The following is a 26,652-nucleotide window of genomic DNA, read 5'->3' on the forward strand; positions in this document are numbered from 1 at the left end:
TTCAAGCTTAAATAATGTTACTGACTGCCAAAGATTTTATTAAGAGGTCTGATGATATTATATGCTCTGCTGGTAAGATACTAATCCCTATTAACTAGAAAAAGGTCAAATACTTTGAAAGATTGCCAGAGCTTTTTTTGTCTGCCTGAGGTGTTCAGATGTAGTTATACTCCCCCACCACAATTCACCTATTTTGAATCAGATAGTGAAATAAAAAAACATTTTTCCAGCATCAAGAAGAATGAAATTTGAGTAGAAAAGACAGTTGTTCTGTGAGATTTTACATGGCTCCTGTTACCAAGGAAACTATTTTGACTTTGAAAGATTTGGTAATGGTTGCTACAATTCAGGCAGTATAGAACAAGAGGGACTATTTATCTCATGTAATTATAGATATATACACATATAAACACACCCTCACATTAGGGAGGGACAGATCTAGTAAAATGGAATTATGAAACCACTGAAGTTAGGAAAACATTCTGAACAACATTCAAGGAATGTGTTGGTAGAAGAGACACTGGCAGTGGCTTAAGTCAATCCCATCCCACACCTGAAAATATGATGTTCAAAAGTTAAAAAGAAAAAGGAAAAAAGAAGAAAAAAGATAAAGTGCAAATTAGAGAGCTTGTACATTTACTTAATCAGGTACTTAATATTTAAATTGTACAATCAAAAATGATGAAGAATACAGAAAATTTATAGTTTGGAAACTGTGGAAACATTTTTTTTTTACCTTAAAACCTCTGACTGAATTTGAATTGGAAAATCAGATCCATTATTTTAAATACAACTTTAATATTTTACTGATACCTTACAGTAAACATTCTTTGAGTTAAAATGGAAAGGACAATTCCTAAGGATGGACTTTTAGACATAGGAGATGAGTAAAGCAATGATGCAAGACACCAAGTAGAAATTCATTTGCTGATTGGAAAATTGATTGATTGTACTGTATCACAGAAAGTTTTGCAGGTGCTGATGGGGATGAAAAATTCTCCAGGAATATCAAAATAACCTATTTTTTCTATGTAGAAAATACAAATCCATTTTTAATATGATCATGTGCAAAGTTAGGAAAGTAGGGATATGGGCATAAAAAAGCTTGCATAGTAATGGGTTCAAACCTGTAGTAACAAATCAAGAACAGTAAGAAATGAAGACAAGAAAAAGGAGGAGTCAGGTACAAGCATAAAAGGAAGAAATGTCTGTCTTATAAATTATAATTCATCTAGCTCATGTCTGGATGAGTATCACAGACTCTACATTTTTTAGAACAAAAGCATATTAAATGATCACCAGATTTGTGGAGAAAAAGGAGACTGATTTATTTGTTTTCTTCTTATGAAGACCTGATGGTCACTCCAGAAAATATTAAAAAAAAAGAGAGAATTTTAAAAACATCTTCTATGTGTTGTGGATTAGTGTATTTTCTGATATTCATTTATCCCACTTAGATTTAAAATGACCAAGGTGAAATTCTTGCATATGGAGAGTTTTATTTTCATTGAAAAAAAACAAGATATACAAAATATCCACAATTTTCTCCTATACTTAGTCTTAAAATCTAATCTATTCTTTCAAAGAACTCTTTATGAAAATAAATGCCATATAGTGATGTTTAGGAACAGTGTTTTCTTCTCTTGTCAGGCTTCAGTGTGTATAGGAAACAATATTGATTTTAAAATTATTTTTTTAATTCTGATTTTTTATTTTCTTTCAAAACACTAAGTATCTTCAGAAGATGTGAAAAAAGGCATGCATGACTCATACAGTAATTTCATCTTACAAATGGATGAATGCCAATAAGTCAGAGAAAGCTGCTGTGTATTTCAACTGGTTTTAATTCTATAAAAAATATTGTCTGTTTTTATGATAAAGAACTATAATATGTAACCGTGAAAGAAATTTTATTTAGCCACAAGTGAAACTTTGTATAAGGGTATGCAGTGATAGGACAAGAGAGAATGGCTTTAGACAGAAAAAGGGTAATTTTAATTAGGAAGAAATTATTTACTGTGAGGGTGGTGATGCACTGGAAGAGATTGCCCAGAGATGTAGTGGCTGGCTCATCCCTGGAAGTGTTCAAGGCTAGGTTGGATGGGGCTCTGAGAAACCTTCTTTTCCATTTTTCCTGTGTATTTGCATACCAGGTGGATTTATTTATTTATTTATTATGCCTAGTGGAAGGTCTAGTGGGAAGTGTCCCTGCCCATGACAGAGGGGCTGGAAGTAAACGATGCTTAAGATCTCTTCCAACCGAAATCCTGATATAATTTGATGTTCAAGAAAATTATTATTTTTCCTCTAGAGCCAGAAGGAATATCTGGGGGGGGTAGGTGGGGCAGGGGGGAGGGTAGGGTGTGGGTGTTGTTGGTTGTTTGTTTGTCTAACTTCTGCTCTTGAGTTTTGCTTTCTAACAGCCCATTACTGGGTTAAAAGTCTGGATTTTTTCTGTGATCATACATGATGCTGATGAGAAAATAGAGCTATCCATTCATCTATTTTCATGATGTTCTGTCAAAAAGAAGCAAAATGATAACTGAAAAATGTTGTCCAATGTCAATACAGTTCATCATGGAAATAAGAGATAAATTGTGAAGGTATGAACTTCTATTTTCTGAAATACAAACTCATCTCTCTCAGCGGCTCCAGCCAATCAGACTTGAGATTACATATTTTCTTAAAGAAAAAAAAAAAAACTAACAAAAAAACAAACAACAAAAAAAGCCAAAAGAAAACAACCAACCAACCAAACTCAAACATTCATTTGAATACTAAACCTTTGCAAATATGTTAACACAGAGTTGAAATAAAATGCTTACAGTTTTCATGGAAAACCAGTTGAGTCTGTGAGGGTAAGCCAGTTTTAGGAGACCAACTGCCTATTTTGAGTCTTAATCAATTATTCAGAAGTGCTCATATAGAATGAACACACTGTATCTGTATTATTATCATAAAATAATTCATGCTGAGCTTCTTTTAAACTCAGACACAAACAGAAAACAGGGAATATTTACACTGTCCTAAAAAATCTAATGAAGTATTAAATAATCTACATAGGATTTTAAGAGGTAGTTAAGGAAAACAAACTTCTAAAGTTACAAATATTGTGATCATTATCTTGCTTCTCTGTAGTACAATATAATATTAGCAAAACACTTCAAATATTATATAGTTCTCAATGATATTGTGGTTCTTAACTAATAAACATGGTTTATTACCATTTTTCCATGTATCTAGTAATTATTTTGGCCATTAAGCCAACAGTAAGACCAACATAATAAACCAACTAGACTTCCAGAATATAGTCTCCCTAAAAATATAAGCTGCTTGTCCCTACTGCTTATCTGAGTCAGCTTGCATGCAAATATTTAAAACATTCTTTTGCTTTGGTTTTTTTCTCAATTTATTATCCATGGCAAACCTTCACTACAATTCAAGAGCTTATATACTTTTAGCTTAGAATGAAGTACATACTGGAAAAAAAAAAAAAAACCAAAAACCAAGCTCTAAACTTCAACAGGCTCAAGTGAATATTTCAATATTTCTTTCTGTGGGCATCATCAAGCCAACACATTTCCCCATTCATTGAGTCAAATGTTACTTTTCCTTTCATCTTAAGTGGAAGGAAATGGTCTCCCTCAGACAGGAACAATGTTACTTCTTTTTGGTTGCACGTTATTGATTACTGCATGGGGAAATATTACACCTGCTCTTTTGAAGAGCTCCTCTCAACTGAATAGGACTCTTCTGCTACACTAAAATATAGACTGAAAAAAAGGCTGAGGCACAAAAACACATTTTCCAATTTTGATTTAAAAAATACATCTGAATGTTTTTATCCTTATTGTAGGTATAATTGATATCAATAAACTGTAATGTAGCACATAAATAAATTCAATATTCTGATTCAAACAGGTGTCCATTCCTTTAAAATAAAATAAGGAAGAAAAAATAAACACATAGAATTCAAACCACTGCTTCCAAGAAGTGGACAGGATTTGAAGTGATACATCACTGCCTATCAACAAACAACATTTGATTTAAAGCCACTAGGTGTCAGCATATAAGTATTCCTAAAGAGATTTATCTGCCAGAAAAAGTAGTTGGCAATAAACAAATATGTAAGATTGTAGGTGGTTGGTGATTCCTTATAAAGCCATGGAAGAAAGCTATAAACTTGTCAGGCTCACTGATAAATATTAGGACAATTGAGGAATATTTTTCCACATGATAAACGAGTCTGGAGTGGCACGTTATGTTTTTTGATAAGCTACTCTGGATATTTTAACTTATAGAGACCTTTAGTGGTTTGACTTCAAAATAAATGACTTTCCAACCTAAACCATCTGATAAGAGCAGGCGGCCTTGTTGTTGTGAGACGGATTCTTCATATTGACGTGTTTTGAGCTGTTTAGTTCTTGTACTGGAATTCCTCAGTAAAAATCAAGTTATTGTCTAGTAGTATTCTGCTGTCACTAAGACCCTAAAGGAGCCCCCCAGTGAAGATGACAAGAGCACAGAAATGAAGGACAAATTTAAGTCATTTATCTTACTAATGATCTGTTATTAAAGTAGAGCTAATAACTCAAAGAAGCAAGATGCTTAAGGCAGGTAATACTGCTTTAGCAAGAACACTGAAATGACAGTGTACTTTTGTCACTGTGGACTGCTACTTTTGTGCTTCTTCTTCTTTATATGCAGGGGGGAGTCCAAGTGTCTAGGCAGAGTATGTGACCAAAACTGATTAGTACTCCTGACTCATCCCTAGATTTTTAGCTATTGACAGACTCCTGGAATGTCTCTTCATGTAATTCACTTAAGGTGTTTTGTTATGTTTTTGCTTTAATAAGTAGTGACATTTCCTTGAATTTACTTGATACTGTTTATTGGATGTACTGTAACTACCTAATGAAAACTGTAGATACACCTCAGAGAATTCAGAAAGGATCTGGAGGGGTTTAATAGCTATTTAAGTATGATTAATGAAATATCTAAAAGACACACCAGTTTGAGAGGGATCTAGATTTCATAGCCACACTTGCATAGAGCCATAAAGATTGTACACTGCTGTTAAAAGTGTTGGGTGTATATTTTACTCCTACCATTTTCTGCATAACTCTCCAGACTGTGTGACTAAACATAGTGAAGATATTCTAAATATAAACAAGGTGGCTCACGCTGAAACTGAGCATGAATGTCTCCAATTTTGTTAAAGTATGGGGGATGCTTTTAGGTAAGAAGCAGCATGGTGATTGATTAGAAAATAGATGAAATAGATCTGGCATAAATTGTAGCTCATTTATTTAATCTTCTAACACATGGTAAGGATGTAAACTAGACTGTGTCCCAAAGCTGGTAAAAGAATTAACACATAAAGAGAGGTATAGAAAGAGAGCATGACAGTACATGCAGCTCTGACAGATGAGGAACAAAGTCAGAAGGTAGCTACCATCTTTGGCAGCTTGAAAGGAAAATCAGACAAAAAGTCACAGCAGCTTGTTTTTCCCTCCTAATATTGACCAGAACTACTCATCAGTGTTGTGCCCCTTAAGTGATTTACTGTGTATGCATTTAGTAATTCAACAGTATAAGAGAGAATTTGGCCCTCTGTCCTCAAGAGATCAGGTTGTCCTACAGTCCCTTGCCCTAAGAAATAATTCAGAACAGTTGCCTTAGACAATGAAGCCATGTAGCACTGATTGATGATACAGATCTACAGAGAAACTTTTTAAAGAGAATTGTAGTTTTCAGGCAATAAATTAGCTTTTATTTTCCAGAATTTTCTTGAAAACTCCCCACTCTTAAATGCAAGGATACAGGGAACATTTTTTTTCTCCCACTGGAGAAACAGTCAGAAATAATTGCATTCTCCTAGAAAAGGTTTTTGCACTTCTTTCTGCTTCTAAAATATAATGCTGTGCAGCTGTCCTTATGTAAATTTACTTACAGAAGCCCAAGTATTGTTCTAAAAGAGTTTGAGTATCAAAAAATTAGGCCTTCAAAAACATAATGGTTCTGAAAAAGTTTGTGGAGAGATCTCCTGTCGCAGGGACTGCTGACTCCTGAGGGCAGGTGCTGGCACAATGTATGCTATATTGCAATGAAGTATCAGAGAGACGTAATTTTCCAATCTTGCATCTTTCAGCACAGAACCAAAATGGATGAGAAGATTCATAAGATTGTGCAGTTCTTTTGAGGTAACAGCAGAAACATCATTTTACATCTGTCTTCAGAATGGAATCACCTGAAGTGCTAGGAGGCTTGTAGAGCAATTCTCTGCGAGTGAGAGAGGCAAGGAGCCTTCTGCCGTCCTTGGGAAGTGCCTCACAGCCCCAACCCCACTCTGGCCACCAGCTTTACTGCCCTGCTTTGCTTGCTGGGGCACAGTGGGACAGTGCCAGCAGGAAAAGGGAGTAGAGGGAAAGAGAAATGAATGAAAGCGGTGGGAGAGAAGCAGAGAGGGGAGGGGTGTGGACATAAAAGGGAGTTGCCAACCTGAGCTCACCTCCAGCAAGAAGTAATAAATCTAAATGCCAAAGAAATCATCACGAAGCTGAGGTTAGTCGTATTTTGCAGGCTATATGCAAGACAAAATGGTGTCATGGCTGATGTGTCATTCATTGCATGTCTTGGTTCTGTCAGAAAAACACAGTTTTTTCATTGCATACATTTAAATAAACCTGGGTTAATGAGGACATTACAAATGTAGGGCAACATGCACTCTCCAGAAGCCTAGTAGATCTGGAGATAATTGCCTCGGAACTTCTAGATGCAGATGCCTCTCCTCTGTCTCCACCCTGTGCTTCTGTCCACTCTCATCACTGCTCAGCTCCTGAACCAGGAAGTAGGAGTGCAACTGGTGATGACTAAAGGAGGTAATTTTTTTCTACTAAGAGAAGAGGGCTGCTGCTGTCCACTCAATTTCATCTGAAAAAGTCAGGAGAAGGAGATAGATGACAACAGCTCGAAGGAAATGCAATCTGAGCATGGCAGAGACATTCTGAGCACATTATTCAAATGATCATGTGTACTTGGCAGGAATATTTTTAACATGTCTTAACTCTTGATTTCAGAGTTCTGAAGGGATTCTGTTTCTCAAAGCCCAAGTAGCTTGATAGTTATAGAGATGTATATCTTAGTTGTTTCTTTAAATTTTTAAAATATGTCAGCAGCTGCAATACATACATATATACATACATACATCTTGCATTGGTAATTAAATTTCCTCAGCATGGTGACAAGGTCTGTTACCAAAGGCTACACTTCAACATTATTTTAAGGGTTACCATCAATTCACAGAGCTATTACCTCTTTACACAGGAATAATTGAAGTGTTTTGGTCTAACTGTTCAATAGGTACCCTTTTGCTTCTGAGTGGGGAGAACTTTGTTCTTTCTGGACTAGTTTGGACTGAGAAATTCCCAGACTGCCAGTCTCTCCAGTTGTACCCCGGCAGCAGTGACAAAAGATGCACTTGTCATGAAAATCCCTAGCATCTAAGATGTTGTGAGCAGTAGCCAGGTGTCCTGTGTGAGGAATTTGACTGAATCCTTCCACCAATAATTAGAGGTAATGCTGACCTTACGTGCAGTGCAAGCCATAGCCCTTTCTTTATTTATTGCTCCAGAAGGAACAAGAAGAAGTCTGCTTGATGTAGGCAATTTTTTTTCTTTCTAACAGATGTTAATGTCAAAGGATATGTGGGTTGCTCTGGGTACCACTTAATGTCATCAGTATTTTGGTGCCTAGCAAAAGCTACTGGGGCATCCATAAACATGCAACAGCCCTGGAGAGGCCAAGAGAAATGGGGAACTAATTGTGTGAATTGGTTCACTCTGAGTTAGTCAGTGGCTTAAAAAAAATTATTAAAAAAAAATTCCCAATGCTGTTGACAAAGGAGTACTGGACCTATCGTCTGACACATTCAGAAGCTACCTGGAGGGAACTCTAAAATTGGCTGCCTTTTATCTGCTAATGCCCTAACCCAGGAGAGCGCTCGATCTGACCCAAGCTGGGAGAGCTGGCTTTTTCATTCAGAAGGTCTCTTCAGGAGGCATGTGTGAGGTTAATAAATCTGCCTCTTGCTGGGATGCCATGTGGTGGCTTTAGCTCTTCCTCTAACACACTTTATAAAATCAGTGCCCTTTTGTATTTTGAAGCCTCACAACAACAGCACAAGCCCTTTGGATCAAATGCATGATAATTGTAATTTTCTCTTAGAAGGGTTGCAAGGAAAACTGTCTGTCAAAAGCAGCTGTTCTAGAATGCATAATTACACCTGTCTGTCTTAGCCAACATTGTCTGTGTAAGACATGACAAATTATTTTAAAGTTGCATATTATTATTATTATTATTATTATTATTATTATTATTATTATTATTATTATTATTATTATTATTATTATTTGAAGCTGAATTGTGAACTATATTTAAAATGTCTTTCTTGAGCCTTGTCATGAGGTAGCTGAGACAGCCTACACTCACCATTTCAAACTTTTTTACTCAAATAATTTCTGCTACAATTTAAGAAGCTTATTTCTATTTCTATCCTGAAAACATATCTCTAAGTATAATACTGTTAAAGTAATATGAATCTCTTCCATGTCACTTGCTAACTCTTAGTTTGGATCTGTATGCCTCTTTATGTCTTCTGTTTCACCTGAATTTCAAGGTTCTCTATACAGTTTATATTTTACATTTCCCATTTTTACATTATATAAAATGTAAGAACCTCATAAATATAATGATGAACTATACATACAGTTTCTTGAGGAGGAAGAAGGTAATTTTCTAAAGGAAACTCAAAACAATAGAAATACAGTATCAAGAAAATAAAAAGTCTTTATCTGTAATTTCATCTCAGGGAAATATTGCTCTGACTGAATTTTTAAAGCTCTATTTCAAACATGACTTAAAAAGATGAGCAAGCAGTGCATAATCAATAAGATAAAGTGAGACAAGGTGATCCTTTCCCTCCTAGTGCTCACCAGAAAGGAGAAATACTCTAATTTCAAAGCTGGAGATGTGCTTTAGTTTGTTTTTTTTTTAGCATTGCAAGTTTATACACTAAAGCAAAGACATCTGGTAAAAATTGCTTCACCAAAGCTCAAGATTCATAGCAAGTTATGACAAGAAACACAAAACAATTCTTTTCTTTTTCAATAAACAATGACTCAGGCAACTTTTATTATGTGTAATCACAGTCGCTTTCTTCTAATAGCATTTCCAGGGAAATAAAGAAAAAACACATATTTGTCAAAATAGTCACTTTTAACATAAAGTGATCATAGAGAAGAACTTGTAATAATGTAGCATAGAGGACAAAGATGGTAAAACTGACTTCATAATTAGACATGACTGAGGAGATCATTGAGGAGATTTTTCCCAAGAAAATAATTTTAAATTTGAAGGCAGATTCCCTGTCACATTTGTAACATTTTTGTGTTTGTTTTCCATTAAATACAGGCTTGTATATTATTTCTAAATCCTGTCTTCTGCTCCAGTAATTATTTTCTCAGGTATTTTTATCTCCATTTGCAGAGAATCCAGTGCAATATCATCTTCAAGGAATTTCTTGGACTTAATGTGGTATAAATGTTTATTTGTAATCAAGGAAGCCCTTTTAAAGAAATCACATAACAAATTATATTTAATTTCTGATTATCTGCCATGAGGTATTCACAGGGCAATCTAAAAGTGGAAATATTTCCTAATTAAAGTTAAGAAAAGAGTTTTGTGCTTTCATTCCAGACAATTAAATGTAACATTTGCATGCATATAATTCCATGGGAAACAAAACCCAGGAAGTGGCTGTTTGAGTGTCTATTAATTAAAAAATCTAGCACTTCACTAGTTGTACTGGCTGGCCTTTTATACATTCTCTGTGGGCTAATAATTGAATCAAAGAGTGCACAAAATTACACCAATAAAGGGTTTCTTAAAAAGAGCCAATCTCTGTTAATAGTAAGCATATAACTATTTTTATTTTCATTAATAAATATGTGCAATTCAAAGGAGTATATGATTCCATAATAAAAGATACCGTGTATCACATCAATCAAGTCCCTGTCGTGTGCACAGTGACAGAAGAATTTGGTAGCCTGCTCTTTGTGATGTGCTTTTCTTTTTTTGGTGATTTCTAGCCTGAAAAATGAAGCAAAGCCAGAAATCATTATCAATATAGAAAAAACATTTACTTTGAAGAAATTCTCCTGTAACACAAAATGGAAAATTGTTGAGGAAAATACTGCCATTTGCTACTCAACCTGCAGTTATCTGTAGATAGAAAGCAAGTTCAACTAAACCCTATGAAGCTACAAAGTACAGAGCCAACAGTCCATTAGTGTAGCTAGATCAATATAAAAGAAAGAAACATGGCCTTCATTTTGCTTCAGCACTTTTGAAGATGACCTGTTGAAGATTTATCAGTTTTATATAGAAGGATTTGCCATCCTCCTCCTCTTTATTTCCTGAAAAAAAAAACTGTACAAAATGAAATACAGGAAAATATCTCGCCAAGAAAAGTACACTTTGAAGACAGGAGGACATTCTTGCTTCTAGATTTTGTCAATAAAAAAAATTGAGGGTTGATTTGTAAGGCTAAGTGCTTATTTTCACATTATGACAAACCTTTATGTGTTCTGTAGTTCTCCTCTGCTCTTCCAGTGTGCAAGAGATTTTAAAGGATATCTTTTAGAAGTTTACTTAATGCTTAAACTTAATAGGTACTATTTTATGTTCATTTTACACTGGTGCTGTAGCACTATGCCTCATTTGGCACAAAAAACCCAGTAGTCTTGTTCATTGTGGAAAATGAGAAAGTAATAATGATGGAATTAATGTATAATGTACAAATGGAAAGCATAGAGAGAAAAATGGCAGTCAGAAAAGAAAGATAAGATGAGAATGTTGGGATAAGAGGACAAGAGGTTGGTGCACTGAAACCAGCTGGAGGCAAGAAAAATGGAATGGCTAGAAGCATCCAGGAAAAAAAATCAAGTTAAGACCAAGAAGATGTTTAGTTGATTCATATTTGGAGTTAGTCAATAAGTTTTTAATCAATCAAAATTTCAATGATTCAATAAACTCTATACCTCTCTTAGGGAATTCAAACCTATTTTATATTTACTCTCAACATATATTTATCACTAGACGTATTATCCAAATATGTAGGAGAATGACATTTAGGATAAACTCCAGAGTTGCTCTCTGAGCATTGTCTTCGTACTCTAACTTGTATTTGGGGATGAAAACTCCTGACAAATAGCTAAGTATAGGCAAAAAGCACAAAGGGTTAGCATTTCTAGCACTCTCAGACATTTCATATTGTTTCTATATCTGATTAAATCCTGGGTTAGATTTGACAGAGACAGGGCCTTCATCTCCCTTTTTTTTTTTTTTAATACACCAAAACATAATTGAAGCTGAATTATCAGTATTATTTTACTGGCATTCAAGTGTTTATCCTGTCTTCTCATGTAAATGAAAAAAACAGCTTTCTTAGAGCAATGTGACGCTTAAATAATACCCATATCATCAAAACACTGCAAAATTAGTCTTCTTAAATTGTTTTTTTTTTTTTTTGTCCAGGTAGTGTGTATAGAATAACAATTATGAGAGGAAGCTATACAATTAGTAAGTACTATTACCTTCTATGTTTCAAGTCCTTTTCTAAAAATTCCTTGATTTTTTAAATTATTCTCCTGTAAGAAACATTTGTTCAGGCTCTTCAGTTTTTTGGTGGTGGCTTTTGTTGTTGTTGTTTTAGTTTTTTAATTTTTTTTGGGTTTTTTTTGTTTGTTTGTTTTTGGGTTTTTCCACTGGTTTACAATTTTAAGTGGTGCCTGCCCTAGTGGAAAATTTTTGAAAATAATTTTGAGAATTGTTAAAAAAAGGTTATTTAAAACATGAAACAGGGAGCATGTTAATTTAATTCAATCATCCTGGCAAGGATAAAAAAAACCAATATCACTCTTATGCTACCATAAATGGAGCAAAGATATAAGTCCGTTTAGACTACAGAGCTCAGAAGTTTTGCTAATTAACATCTACAGGGACAGCAAACCATGGCTGCAAAAGAGAAACTTGCCTTTTTTTTGATCAGGGGAAAAAGTATTTCAGAATGTTTCTAGGTATCATTGAACAGCACATGACTTCTTGCTAGGCCGGCAGCAAAATAAGCAACAACAATATGTTTGAAACAGTTGTCTCTGATTTCTGGATTCCGCAGCTTTTAGACATCAAAGAGCTGCACGAAATTAAAGATGGTAATGTGAAAGAAAGTGAACGTTAGTATTTAATTACATTAAATTGATTAGGAAGAAGCAAGCTCTTGATTGGGAGCACATTAACTTCTGTCTGTGTAGCATACAAGCTAGTTTGTTAGTGAATATACCTTTTAAAAACATGAGAAAGGTAATGATGAAAACTACCTCAAAAGTATGCGAGCCAAGGCCTACACAGCTATTTCACTCACTTGTCCAGTTTGGCAAAGAAAGGCATTTCTCAGGTCTTTGAGAAGTAAAAAATGCATCCAGTCACAGTGAGGAGAAATAAAGTACTTCTCTCTGTCACGGACATGAACTGGAGCTGTTTTCCATTCTTTCCATCTGCTCATGAAAATTGCTTCTAAAAAAATCTGCTTTTGACTAAAATAGATATCTAAGTTGTTATTTCAACATATGCACAAATAATTTCATTAAACATAAAATTTAATGTGCAAAATATATATGGAAAGCAATTTTTTATATATTTGTAGCATTTCACAGATTCAGTCAGAAAAGCAGCATTGTTCAATATTTAAAATACAGCACCTCTGCTAAGAGCACATGCAGGCCAGGTATTAAAGATATGGTACACTTAATGAACCTGGGCAAAAAATGTATGCTTTGTCAGCCACAGTTTTTCAAACTATTAAATAGCAGAGTAAATACTTTTCTCTGGAAGGTAAATATATGTCTTAGGGGGAATATTGTGAGGTTGCCTTTTCTTTAATGACTGCACAGGGGACCTTGCTTGGGAAGAAGCAGAACAATGTAAGGTACATGATTGTTCATTTCAGTCTTTTCTTCTGAACATAGCTTGGTCCTTGCATTACTTGATATTAATTATTCTAGTTGTGATTTCAGTGAACAACTGTTATTTTTCAGATTTACTATTACTCAAGAATAGTGTGCCCAATGTTCAAGACAAAATATGGAATCTATAACACCTTTTGAAATGGATTTTACATCTCAAAGAAGCCTCAGTTTGACTGATGAAGAAAAAATGTCACCATGTTCCATTGAATCTGTGAGACTAGTAAATAAAGACATTTATGTATTAAACAGTCTCTCTAAACAGTCCAGTAAAGAAACTTTAGGTCTAGTCTTTAAAACCTCAAAGTGGAAGCAACTAATCTTATTATTTTTATGTTATGATTTGTTATATAATGACAAGAATAATCTTTATCACTTAGTTCCTTACTTGGCATAAAATTACTTTTTGGACTGATCAAACACCTCAGGCTTTGCCTTAGTGTTTAATCAGTTTCAGCAGCTGTTCATAGCTTCAAATACTACAGAGCAATAAAATTTAATTGCTTAATTAAACTCAAACCACAGTTGTCTTTTTAACAGGCAGAGGGTTGCCTAGCTTTTGGATACTCAAAGACAACCAGAGAACAAAAATGACATTGCTCTTCTCTCAAGGATGGTTGATCTAGTAGTTTTATGTAGGTGCAAGGAAAAGCCAAAGGCCTCTTTTGAGAAACAATTAGGAGTCTTCTTTCCCATTTTTAATCTATTTTGTATCAACACAGCTGCTGTACAGACAAGTCCATATAACTGAATTGATCAGTTAGCATAAATCAACGGGAAAACTGATCAGTGTGCGTGAATTAATTGAAAAACTTGGGGACAGATCTTGGAGCAGAGCACACTGACTTGTTGAGTTTGATTTATCCTAGTTAAAGTTCTGACTCAATGAGGCTTTTTGATTTAATTTTCTGTCTCTGGTATTCAATGTCAGCAGTCCTAATAAGCAGGCACAAGCATGCACTGAAGTGAGGTGACCACTTTAGCTATCAAATTGGAAGAAATAAGCAAATTTTGTCGAATTTTGTACTAATGTAAATGAACCATATTGAGATATGTTACCTTTACTTTGAGAACTTCTCTCTTCTTGCTCTTTCTTAAGAACTCTTTTAAAAAATTGTGTATTTGCAGGAATCCTGCCTTTTATTTAATATCAAAATCTAGTAATACTATTAGTATAATATGTCAGACTTAGTTTATCATGTTAATATTAAAAATTATTTTATCCTCTATATATTACAATTAAATAATTATAGTTTGCAATACAACTGATTAGAGTGTGGAGAAAATATCAGAAGGGAAAGAAATTGCACTTAAGAAGCATGACATTAACCTAGATAATATTGTATAGAAAATTTATGTAGTGAATTTGTTAGCCAACTTCCCAATTACCATAAATCAGTATGATTTAGTTTATTTCAGTGGAGCATTGCCAAGTTCAGTAATACTTTACAATCAGATGAGGTTCTAGGTATCTGAGGATACATTGTCTAATGTCTAAGTCCTTAATTTGTCTAAAAATATGTTCTGAAAATGTTGAGCATGTCTACATGAGATTTCTTTAACATAGATAAAACTGAAAATACCTACAGAATTATTAAGATCCAAAAAATCAGCACTAGATTTTGAATATGCTTTGCTTTTGTTTTAATATATTGAAACTTGTAGGGCTTGTGAAAAATATTTACCTCCTTTTTTCTTCCCTGTTAAATGTCTATGGAAACAAATAGCACTTAAACACACATGCACAGGTAAATAATTCCAAATAATTCTTCACATAGCAATATATTTTTAAATTTGATCTTTATATCTTACAAATTTATTTTGTGTTTTTTTTAAAGATGCCCAAAAACAACAAAACATTAATTTTTGATAATGAAGCTACCTTCTATTGAGAACTCCCCTTCACAGAGAGTTCCTCATCCTGCTGATGCTTCAATTTGGTAACAAAGGTAATCAGAATACACCCTGAGTTGAAGAGGCCAGTAATTTGATACCAAAGCATGAAAACCCCTCCCTGAAAAGACAAAAACTTAGATGAAGAACAGTCTTCTGTGGTCATCAGTGGTCCATGTCAGTGTCTTGTGGGGCTCACCAGCAACTTATAAACTTCATAACACAAAGTTTCAGATAGAATTTTCAGAAATACATTTATCTTTTATTAATGTTATCACTGTCTTTTCCATATGTTATGCTTCAACCTTGTTTTATACAAAATGTTATATTCCTTTCAGATGATCTCTGATATTTTAACTCCAGGTTGTTCTCTGAATTCTTTCTAGCCTAAAGTTATTAACAATTTTAAATTACTGCTTGCATATTTTATTACTTCTGAAAAGTAACAATAGGTTTGACAACTATTTCACTAATATTGAATTGTTAGTGTCTATGGCTTCATTTTGGCTGCCTTGCATTTCACAGAGTAACTGTAATCAAAGGCATCCCTGAGTAGCAAACTACCTGTATATTTACACACACTAGAATTACTATTCCACCCCTCAAATATAACAATCTGAAGCCATGTCTTCTGTAGAGAGAAAATTAGAGAGTTATGTTAGATACTGTATTAATTCCTCCATTCAGGCACAAAGTGCCACAAATGTATGTTCACAGGCTTCTATCGTTTCCTGAAATGTACTTCAGTGGTACCCAGGAGGAAGAAAAAAGCTGCAATTCAAACATACCATGCAGTACAGGGAGGGGGTCACGTAACTCTGGTTGCTTCTCATTTTAAGAAATTTTCTCTGAAAAGGCTGTTGCAGGGAAATATAGAGGCTTTTAGGGCTGCCAAAATCTCACAATATAGGAACTGAGTGGAAGAAAGAAAACCACATTTCTTATTTAACAGGGTTGGTAAGAATATGACTTCCATCCTGCAAGAATGTGGACATTCTAGGATCTATTTTCAGCATTAATTGAAATGGGCATAAAATTCATAAGTGAAATGTGAGAAGAATCCACTCAAAACCACTGAAACTTCTATAAATACACTACAGGACTACAGACTGCAGTAAGATAACTAATAGTGTCTAAAAGTTACATCAACATAGAATGGGTGATATATCCTCTCCTGTTTCAGTGTGGGGAATACACAAAATAGCCAAAATCAAACTAGAAAGGATTTTTTTTTCTTCAAAAAGGAATTTTGCTATCAACTTTTGACCAGGCTTACTGATTATTCTTTGGCACTGGGAAGCTAAGATTGAGGATCTTACATGGAGCCAGACTGTATCATGTTCTTGGCAGACCTATTAGAGCTATGATGACAAGGAAGTCAGATGAACTGCTGACAGCTGGCATTACAATGAATTGTAGGACTTACATAAATATCTCTGTTCAATATTCAAAGCCATTTTTCCTCCTCCTTGGAGATAATGGAAAATTCCTCCTTTCCAAGTGTTCCAAAACCAGGCATTATCAGAAGTTGCAAAAAATTTTATGTAAAGACTACGCCTTTTCCTGATTGTGTACCTGTGATAACCTGGCTGTACTCAATGAGTGAGTCTTGATCCTATTCAGTCTGTCTAGTGAACAGAAGATGTAGTCAGGAAATTGGTTGGATATACCAACAGTATTGTTTGGATATACCAACAGTAGCTTATTATGCACCATTCACATGGAAGTGGTAGGAAGATTAGCTGCAGTTCCTGTTGAAATTATAGGCATTTTGGGAACCATAACCATCTTCAAAAATATGGTGAGTTTTATAGATTCCTGAAGTACAGACTTCTGTGGCTAACTTTAAACAGTCATTTTTGGAAATATTTACAGAACCTGTCCCATATTTCTTTAAATAAATATTCAGGACCTCTTCAAACATTTGAAGATGTTTATAAATAGAAGTATGATATTAGTCAGGAGACCTTGTAAAGAATGTGTTCAAAGTGCTGAACTCCTACTGTATTTTGACAGACTGTATGTACTGTTAAAACCTTGCACTATGGTTGACTCGCAGAGAAGTGCGGCAAATTTCTTTCCAGAATAAAATTCATATACACTCTTCCTAGCAGAATTATTTGAAGTATCTTCCTATCATACCTTTTTTTACTCTAGGAATACCGACAAATACAACATCAAAAGAATTCTTAAAACTGATAAAAATTTTGATAGGGAAATATATTTGAGGAGGTGGACAGGATCTGTAATTGTCAAACTTTCCTTTAAAGGGAACCCTTTTCTCTTTAATTTCATGGTTGACTTGAATTTTCAGCTTGAAAATATATCCAATGCTCCATGAAATTTACTTGTCTATAAAATGTCTACTCCTGTTAACATGAACAAATAGATTTTCACTGTAGTTGGATGTATAAAATTAAACAAGAAATAATTCTGGTCTGTTCAGAATCTCATCCTTTGACCTCAAAAGACGAATACATGAAATGCTTCTTTTTAGCTAGGAAAGGCACAAATTTTTATGCAGTGGCCTTACTTTGTCACTTTACAAAATTTTCTTTTTTCTTTCTTGTGATGTGCTTTGGCAATAACCCAGTAAAGTAGAAGCCCTGTAGACATCTAGTATTGAGACAAAAGTTAGAATCTAATCTTTACTAATATCATTGTAAAAGTTTAACCAATAACATTAGTTAATGAGGGCAACAAATCCAATAATCTTTTTATGACAGAAAATGAAACATCCTATCTAGAAATCTACTAATTAAAGTGTCAAAACATCATTAAGGCCGCTTTTGATAAGCAAGTAAGTCTAGTCCTGTCTTTTTGTGAGGCTGTCGCAACTGCACAGGTAAGTACAGAGTTTTCATCCAACTAGCCAACCAGAGAGCTAGGATCTCCCACAAATGCATTTCACCTATGCTTTGGAGATTAGAAAAGTGACAGTAAAGTCAGAAGAATTCTGTTTCTCTAAGAGGCAAATCTATGCAGTCTTCCAGTCTGCCAATGCCATCCTCTTGAGTTTTGAGCTCAGTTGGTTTCTCCATGTATTTTATTGAACTCTGCAGGGGTAAAGGGGGTTAGGATAACCAGAACAAAAAAAAGATTTTTCTTTTCCCATTTATTATATTGCCTGCTACTCTTCTTCAGATTAAATCTTTGAACTTTCAAGTTCCATGAACAAGAACATATATCACAGATTAAGACATTTTAGGATTGTAATCAATACATATTGACATTTTTTGATTAAATGGCCATGGTGGTACTATTGTCACATAGTGAAAAAATTAGTATGCCCCCTCCTTTGCACTGACAATCTAAAAATGGACCTACAACAAAGTTACATGTTGAGTTCAGGATCGTGTCCAAGTATTGGTACTTTTTGATGAACAGAGAGAACATAGGCCCTTCTTGGTATAAAAACTTAAAAGATTATCTATATGCCTAATTTTAGGTAGAACTTACCATAAGTAAAATCAATACTGGTATGCAGAGGTTTAGATGTGTGTAGGGCAAAAGCCTAAGACTGGGTTGTTCCTGGGTCATCAAATGTCTCTTTTTAGTGCTTATGTGCAAAACACCTTGCAAAGTTCAATTGCAGATTTTTATACAAAATATCATATGCAAAGCATTGTTCAAGCATTGTGAATGATGACCTGAAGAAGGTAGACAGATAATGGTGATTAAACCAGAGACTGTATTGTAGTTAGGGATGGGAACCACATGAACAGATTTCCACACAGATCAGTGAAAAATTTTGCACTGAACTTTCCCATGCTGTAGCCCTGAAAACACATTCCCAACTTGAAAAGGAATGAGATTTTCTCTTTTTTTTTTGTTTTTATTTTTTTTAATGGAGAATGCTGTTTGCAACATTTTTCTTACTTTGCAGGGTTTAATTAGAAACAAATAAACTTTGAGCAAAAGCAATTTTTGTTGGTTACTCAGACAGGGATATCTTTGTCCTCATTAAATCACATTCTCCATTTTCAAAGAACCTTGTCTGTGCTTTGTTTTCGACTGTAGTTTTCATCCCAGATCATGCACTGGTGGCACTCTATTCCTTATGGTATACATTCTTTCATGTACTTTGGTAAAAAGCATACTGAAAGCAAAAGACTAAGCAACAGACACATAGAACAAGGAGTTATAATTAGACTCACAAAACACAAAAGGAAATATAATGGTCTATACCTTAGCATATATAGGTGGAGAACAAAATTCTAATGCCTCTTGCCAAGAGAGTTTTAAATCTATATAAAATATTCTAAAAGCCAATCTTTCCCTGCTGTGAAATTTCCTAATTACTGATCTTATTAAAATACCTGCTACACTATAAAAATTTCAGCACAGCTGTTCTACTTCAGGAGTTAGCAACAATAAGTTGATCAATATAAAAATCACTGTGAATGTATTTTGCCCATATAATCCTGGTTTATGTCCTTTTCTGGCACTTAATATATCGGCAGTATTGCCTGACTTGACAGAAACAGGACAGAGAGTTCCAGACATAAAGCTGTACGGCAAATATTCACTGACACATGCACATTATGGTATGTTCATTACTGAATGCTCTTTGCAAAATAAACAGTGTGAATTGTTCCATGCCTTTTTCCCCCTCTTTTTTTTTTTACAAGTACTGAAGACATTTGGCCACAAAAATTACTGAATACACCATTATTGACATTATAATCAACTTTCTGTTCACTGGCTTATGTTTTAATCTTGCTGTGCTCTACTGCTCTTTTTCATTTGCTTGATACTCTTGAATAAAAAAATTCAGAAGAGTGGCCCTTTTATGTACATGAACCCTTAACTAGCCATTTTCCAGCCCCAGGAAAAGATTCTTGTTATCAGCATGAATTTTTCTTAAAACTACATTTGAATTAGATGATGTTTCCTCTTCCAGCCCATCTCTTGTATCTTAATTGACAGTTGGGGTAGAAAGGTTGAATCCAGGATAATACCAAGCTAAAAATTCTAGAAAAATCAGGATAAAAGACTGATACAAGACTACAACCAACCAGCCAACCAAAACAATCAACTTTTGAAGCTGCTTTGAAGGAAACTCGTGGTTCCCAAACATTTTAATTGGAATTTACCTGTTTGCAAATATCATTAGAAGCTTGATCTTAGATAAAACTCCATCCCTTGCTTGCAAAAGGGAAACAACAGCACATTTCTTCTTTAGGTTCAGCCAGATGACAGTACTGCCACAGGAGACAGCAGCTCCCTGGGGTCAGGCACCAGGAGGGTAAGGGGCTCCCTGCATAGGGCAGGGCAGGCCTGTTAGCCAGGGCTCACCCCATTTATCTGTTTTGTCTTGAGAACATTGGGTTCTGGGGGAAGAGCTCAGCTTCTTCTTTTCCCCTATCTCAAAAGTGCAGAGCTATTGAATAGCAACAACAATTATGAACTTTAATATCGGGTCTTTGTGTTTCATTTCAGGGACGTCCCTATGGTCCTCACAGGGACATGCCAGTGGTAAAGGTAATAGTCTACAGTCTATTTATAAGTTACATAGAGATAAAGAATGGATAGAAGAGTATGTGTAAGAAATATAGAGGCGGTGGAAGAGTAGTAAACATGAAAATAAATCAGGAAAAAATAGAGCTTAGTGAAACTGTTGGCAGCAGGAGTAAAAGACAGAGGAAATAACATGAAAATTGGAATTTCCTCACAAAAATAAGTTATCTTAAATTTGCATTTATTCTTGTTTTCTTCTCTGCAAGTAGCTCTGTACTAATTATGAACATTATTAAACTCAGCCATCGAAAATGCTAAAATATATGTATAGAAAACACATTGCAGATAGCTAAATAAAGTTTGGCAGAGTAGCTAAATAGGAGCTTAGGCAGATGCATTCTCTTACCTTGCAATGTTATCTAGAAGTATCATGAAAGTTCATGAGCTAGTGTATGCCCACTGATACCTGTGGAACTGGTTTTTTTAATCAATGGACATATTAAGGGGAATTAAGAACTGGGCTAAAGCCACTTTAGTACAATTCTACAGCCCAGTGCTAGCGATGAAAAACATCTCAACATTTGCATGGCCTGGCTGAATGCTGCTGCAATGTCTCTGCTTTGTATCTATGGAAACATTTTCAAGTTTCCCAACACCTCCTACACAGGAATCCTGGTAGATTCAGATTGAAGTAGATTTTCCATGAAATATGGCCTAAGGATAGTTCCAAAAAAGTAAACAATCTTATCATGAAACACATTAGTTTTACACTTCATTGGTGAAACTCACAATAGCAGTCAATGCTATTCTTAAGCAAAAGAAACCTGTCTAAATCAAGACCAAGGTTTCAGCTGTTGTTTCACTAAATGTCCAACTGCAGAAAAAACAGAAATCCTGATGACTCTGTGCCTCGCTTAGATTTCTGAAGGAGGAAATTCATCAGACTTATAAGGACAAGGATTCTTTCACTAATTGCCTATTTAATAACTGCTCCTTCCATAATTGATGGAAAATTCCAGAAGTGTAATTATAATGGCAAGTCAGACCTAACACAGCAAATTAAAAATAAAATTATCCACCAACCCATGAAGATGTAACCTTTCTCATAACAACATCAACATTAAAATAGCCAACATTCTCTAAATTTTTACTAATCAATAATCAGAAAGAGATCATATAGAATCTTATTTAAAGAAAATTGTTTTGATGTTGGTCGAGAATACTGCTGGAAAACAAAACAAAACAAAAAAATCCACTATTGAGTGATGTGGTGGCTGATCTGATACCTAATAGAAGCAAGATGCCATCTTCACTCCAAAGGTGACAAGGATTATCTAGTGAATTGCGGAACTGTCTGTTTCACAGACAGACCTTAAAATTGCAGAAGTCACTTTATATTAACCATTTGGAGACACTACTCTCTCTCTTTCTCAGTAAAAGTGAGACTGTTAATAACTTTTGTCAACTTATAAACTTACATTTTGATAGCCTAAATTAAAATATATATATATATATATCATCTAAATTTCCCACAAAGTCTAGGTTATGTTTCCAGTAAAACTATGTGAGCACATTCCTGTGTGCTATGACTAATGAAATGCAGAAAATATATGTCTATAGATGCTTGAGCTAAGAAGTAATTCCTATAATTTGATTAAAATTAAAAACAGATACAAAAGGTTGTTTTTATCAAAACCACCATTGCCAGTAACTTTGCTGCCCCCTTGGTTCTATCAGTTCAAATAAAAAATGAGCTTCCTGGAGGGAGAAATGAAAAGATAATTCCTTTCAGTTTAACTCTGCCAAATTCATTCTTTCTCCTGTGCTCACGAAAACAATAATTGGTGATAGCCTCAATTCAGAGAACAACTTCAGGAAACTTGGCTGGTAAAACCAGGAAAAATAAAGGAAATGCTAAAGTAAAGGACTTAAATTCTTTTAAAGTTCTTGTTGCTGCTTCCTGTTACTAGCTTTAAGGCAGACTCTATTTCATGACATTATTTAGGTAGTCTGAAATGTTCTTTTAATGTCATTAGACATGAATGGATCTCATCAGTGAACAAGTATGTTGATTCTGTAGGTACTCAGACTGTATTTGGTCTGAAGAACTTGGAGAAACTTTGAGAACTTGAAGTGATAGGAGGGAATGAATACTGAGAAATAAAATAGTACTTTGCAAAAAGTAAATATTTACTGATATTCATCAACAAAAACCTTTATTTAAAATACTTCTATCTAAAAGATGTCTTTTCTTGCTGAGTACTTGTGTTTGGATCTAAGAAGTCCTGGAGAAGTTAAGGGACATAGGCCAGAGACAGCTTATGATAGCTGCCTGAGCATGAATAAGCACTGTCCTGTTAGACAGAATCTAAACCCCATGCTCACCTCTACCAGAGATCACAGGTCTTTAAGTAGAATGTGTGGAAGGAAACTCAAAAAATGAACCCCTACAGATGGTTGGAAAAGATATGCGCAAGATCTACATATTTTCTTAACCTCTTACGAAACAAATATTTTCTGTAGAAGTATTCTGCAAATATTTCAAGGAACAAAATTTGACTTTTGCATAAGCTTGCAAGAACTGAGAAACTCAGTTTCTTTTTAATTGTGAGATTTAAACAGAAATTAACATACTGACTATGCACAAAACAATTTAATGTGTATAGAATACATAGTTACAGATTCTCTAAGCTCTCTCTAGATATACATGTTCCTGTGAGTACAAATGAAATATTGTACAGTGTACAAATGAAATATGTTATTATGTTATTGAATGAGGTTTGAGATTACTCTTTCTTCCCTGAAATCAATCCTAAACAAATTCAAATAGTGACCTCCTAGGGTTTACAATTTAAATTCACTTGAAACAAAAAAACATTCCTACAGAGTCTGCTAGAATAAACAGAGGATATTCTATTTAAAACATTCTCTTGTGATTTTTTTTCAAAACAGGGCAAGTGCAGAGACAATTCTACAAACTGCTGTTCCATAAGAAGTCAAAACTGAGAACTAAAAACTGAAGTGTGTATAGATGGTGATGGGATTAAACCTTAAGGTGAATAGTTGAGTTATGGATTTTAAAAACAGAGGTAACTCAGTGGAGGTCCTATTAAAATCAACTCTCCTCAGGTATTTTGTAGCATTGAGCATTCATTCAGATCACTAATAAATTGACAACAGGGAATAAACCTCATTGAGAGGAAAGTATACTTTGCCTTTTTGCTCTTTGTAATTTCTCTTTTTCTCTAATCTAGATCCACAGTACAGGTGCTCCACAGTTCTTCCATTACAAAATGTGTCTGATTGAAAAGTGTGTGAGTTTATATCACTCCTTCCCCAAATGGTTGGACACAGCCAGATTGTTTTTCATGCGCATCTGAACTGCAGGGAAGACAGGTCACAGGTGGGGAAAAATGGCAGAGGAAAGGAGGAACTCGCCTATATAGTTTCAATTAATTCCATTACCATTTTGTACTCTTGACAGCTGGAAACTCTTTCTGCTCTCTTGCATTAAGAGATCAAGTCTTTTCCACATGTTATCTTGCAAGAGATTTTATGAGATTTGCATTCCTTCTGTCCAAAGCACCCCAATGTACAGGTTGGAAACACAATATGGAACTTTTAATACAACATTTTGAGACAGAACAAAATTCCATAGGAATAATAATAGCAGGCAGATAAATGAACATTAGGTAAAAAACTAAATTTTGCTTGGATATTGTGAGAAGCTTAAATGAAATGTGAAATATTTTCAGTTAGTTCCATGCTTTCTTGAGCCTTTGAGAGAGACAAAATTACATTTATTTGCTATACATTCAATACAGAGCTGTAACTGCAGTGCATGTCCTATTTCTTGCTACAAAATAAGAAGGAAATAAAAGATACTGTTGTTTCTTTTCCAGTCTCTGACCATTCCACTTGTTTACCCCGGGGCTGAATTTGGCCTGCATCTCATCAAATGATCCTTATCAAATATAACAATCTTTTCAACAGTATCAGATTGTCATTTCAATTTTGTTCATGTTTTATTCTGATTACTTTTCCCTTCCTCATGCAGCTTTATACACTGATAGTGCAAGCTCATCTTGTCAATGTAATTTTCAGTTTCCAGTACATCTGATTGAGTAATAGTAATTGAAAAACAATTCAAATAACATCAAATATTCTTTTCATCTTCTCTCTCTCTTAGACAAGTGATTTTTTAAACATTCAGAACCTGTGGGCCCCTGGAAAACATACAGCTAATATAAAAGCGTAAATGAAAAAAAATTAATATAAATGAAAAAGTATTCATTAATATTTTGTTTCATTGGCAGGTCCAGGGAAAGAATGAGCCCAAATTCCCCTAAGAAGGGGAAATTATAGGCAGAAGTGCCTGAAGAACACATCTCAGAAACAGGAAGTTCGACTACTTCCTATCCTGCGGAGAGTAAGGAGTTTCCAGGTAGCTTTCCTGATTTTGAGTGCTGTGAGAGATGGAAATGTTAATGGCTAATGACTCAAACAATCAGCCATTTGCAAAAGGGGCAAGTACTCTTCTGACAATGTGCAAGGGAACGGCATGGGGGTAGAGGAGCTGAACATCCACCACTGGAGGCTACAAATTGGGTTTTGAGCCAGATAAGCAAGGAGGTCAATAAGAATCAGATTCTTTGAGGCAGGTTAGTGCTTTTTGTCATGCCAATGTCCTCCTTGACACAACCGGCTTAGCCTTAAACTTCACTCACTGAGGAAGTATCAGGACACTCATGTGTAAGCCTGAAAGCATTAATACCTCCAGAAATGAGAATTGGGTCAACTAAGCTGAAATGAGAGGCAACTGTCTTCTATTAGAAGGGTTCAAAAACCATCAAAGACCCCTGAAGTGGCCCCAGACTCACTTCTAGGGCCTTCCACCAGAGAACTGCACATGAGCCACAGTGTCACATCAGGCAGTGTAAAACTCCTCCTTCAGGAGAGGTACCTGGGCATCACCACATGAACCAAAACATAAATTAACCCATTGAATGCTATGTTTAATGGGCTTTCTCCACATCAGACAAATCAGACTATGACCATCACGTCAACCAATTGGCTACTAATTTTCTACAATCATGTCTTATCACTTGATTCATGGGTGGTGATACTTTCCTCCCCATTATCTACTCTCATCCTTTCTTTTCCTTTTATATTTTCTTAAGTGATATCTTTATAATTCGATATTGTTGCATTACTATAGATAACAACCAAAATATTGTCAACATACTGCCTTTCCATTACAGTCAAATTGTTCTAGAATAACACCTACACATCTATCTATCTATCTATCTATCAATCTATCTATCTATCTATCTATCTATCTATCTATCTGTCTGTCTATCTATCTATCTATCTGTCTATCTATCTGTCTATTTCTATCTCTATATGAACACTGGTCATTCCCTGTTGTTTCCCTCTAACCTGCCCCAATGGATCTATTAACAGGAATCTGTGTTACTCTTTGTAATAAGCACCATCTGCATTACTGTGTGTTAGATATTTATACGAGGATTTACTGAGGGATTTAGCCTGGCATGTTCATGCCATTAATGTCTCTACGTCCAAACTCTTTGTCATTGTATCAGTGTCTTTGAACCATTAGAAAGAGAGAGATTTTTTGTAAGAATGGCTATTTCATTAAACTTAAGTTGGGAGTAAATGGATTAATTCTAAAAATTGGAAGTATGGGTTTCTATAATCATATGCATTATGATATTGTGCAGCATAGCTCCTGTGATAGCAGAGACTCATATTCTCTCAGGGCACCAATATTCTGTGGTTTTAGAGATTTCAAATTCAACTTTCCACCTGAACAGGAAAATATCTGCTTCATCACTCTCGCAGTGCAGTGGCAGGGTAGGTCTTTAAATTATTTAGAAACATTACTCTTCAAAACTTTAGAAGGAATATATTGTTAATTGTCAGTAATCAATGTCTTACATTCAACATCTGCTTTTAGGTCTGATAAGGGACATGAATTTCACCCATTTTTAAAACTGACCTGTCTGGTTTTAATACATATACCAGTTTTGAGCTAGGGTCACAACATACAAATTTCAATCGTTTATTTCAGATCAGTGTATTTTACAATAGAAATGTTCAGGTACATGCTTAGTCAAGACCCTAGAAAAGAAAGATATGTCCTCAAAAAGTAAAGAGTGGAAATAGGGAATGAAAAAGGAAAAGATAGGAAAAATTT

The sequence above is a fragment of the Camarhynchus parvulus genome, chromosome 2 (genome assembly GCF_901933205.1).
Source record: "Camarhynchus parvulus chromosome 2, STF_HiC, whole genome shotgun sequence".
Taxonomy (NCBI): Eukaryota; Metazoa; Chordata; class Aves; order Passeriformes; family Thraupidae; genus Camarhynchus; species Camarhynchus parvulus.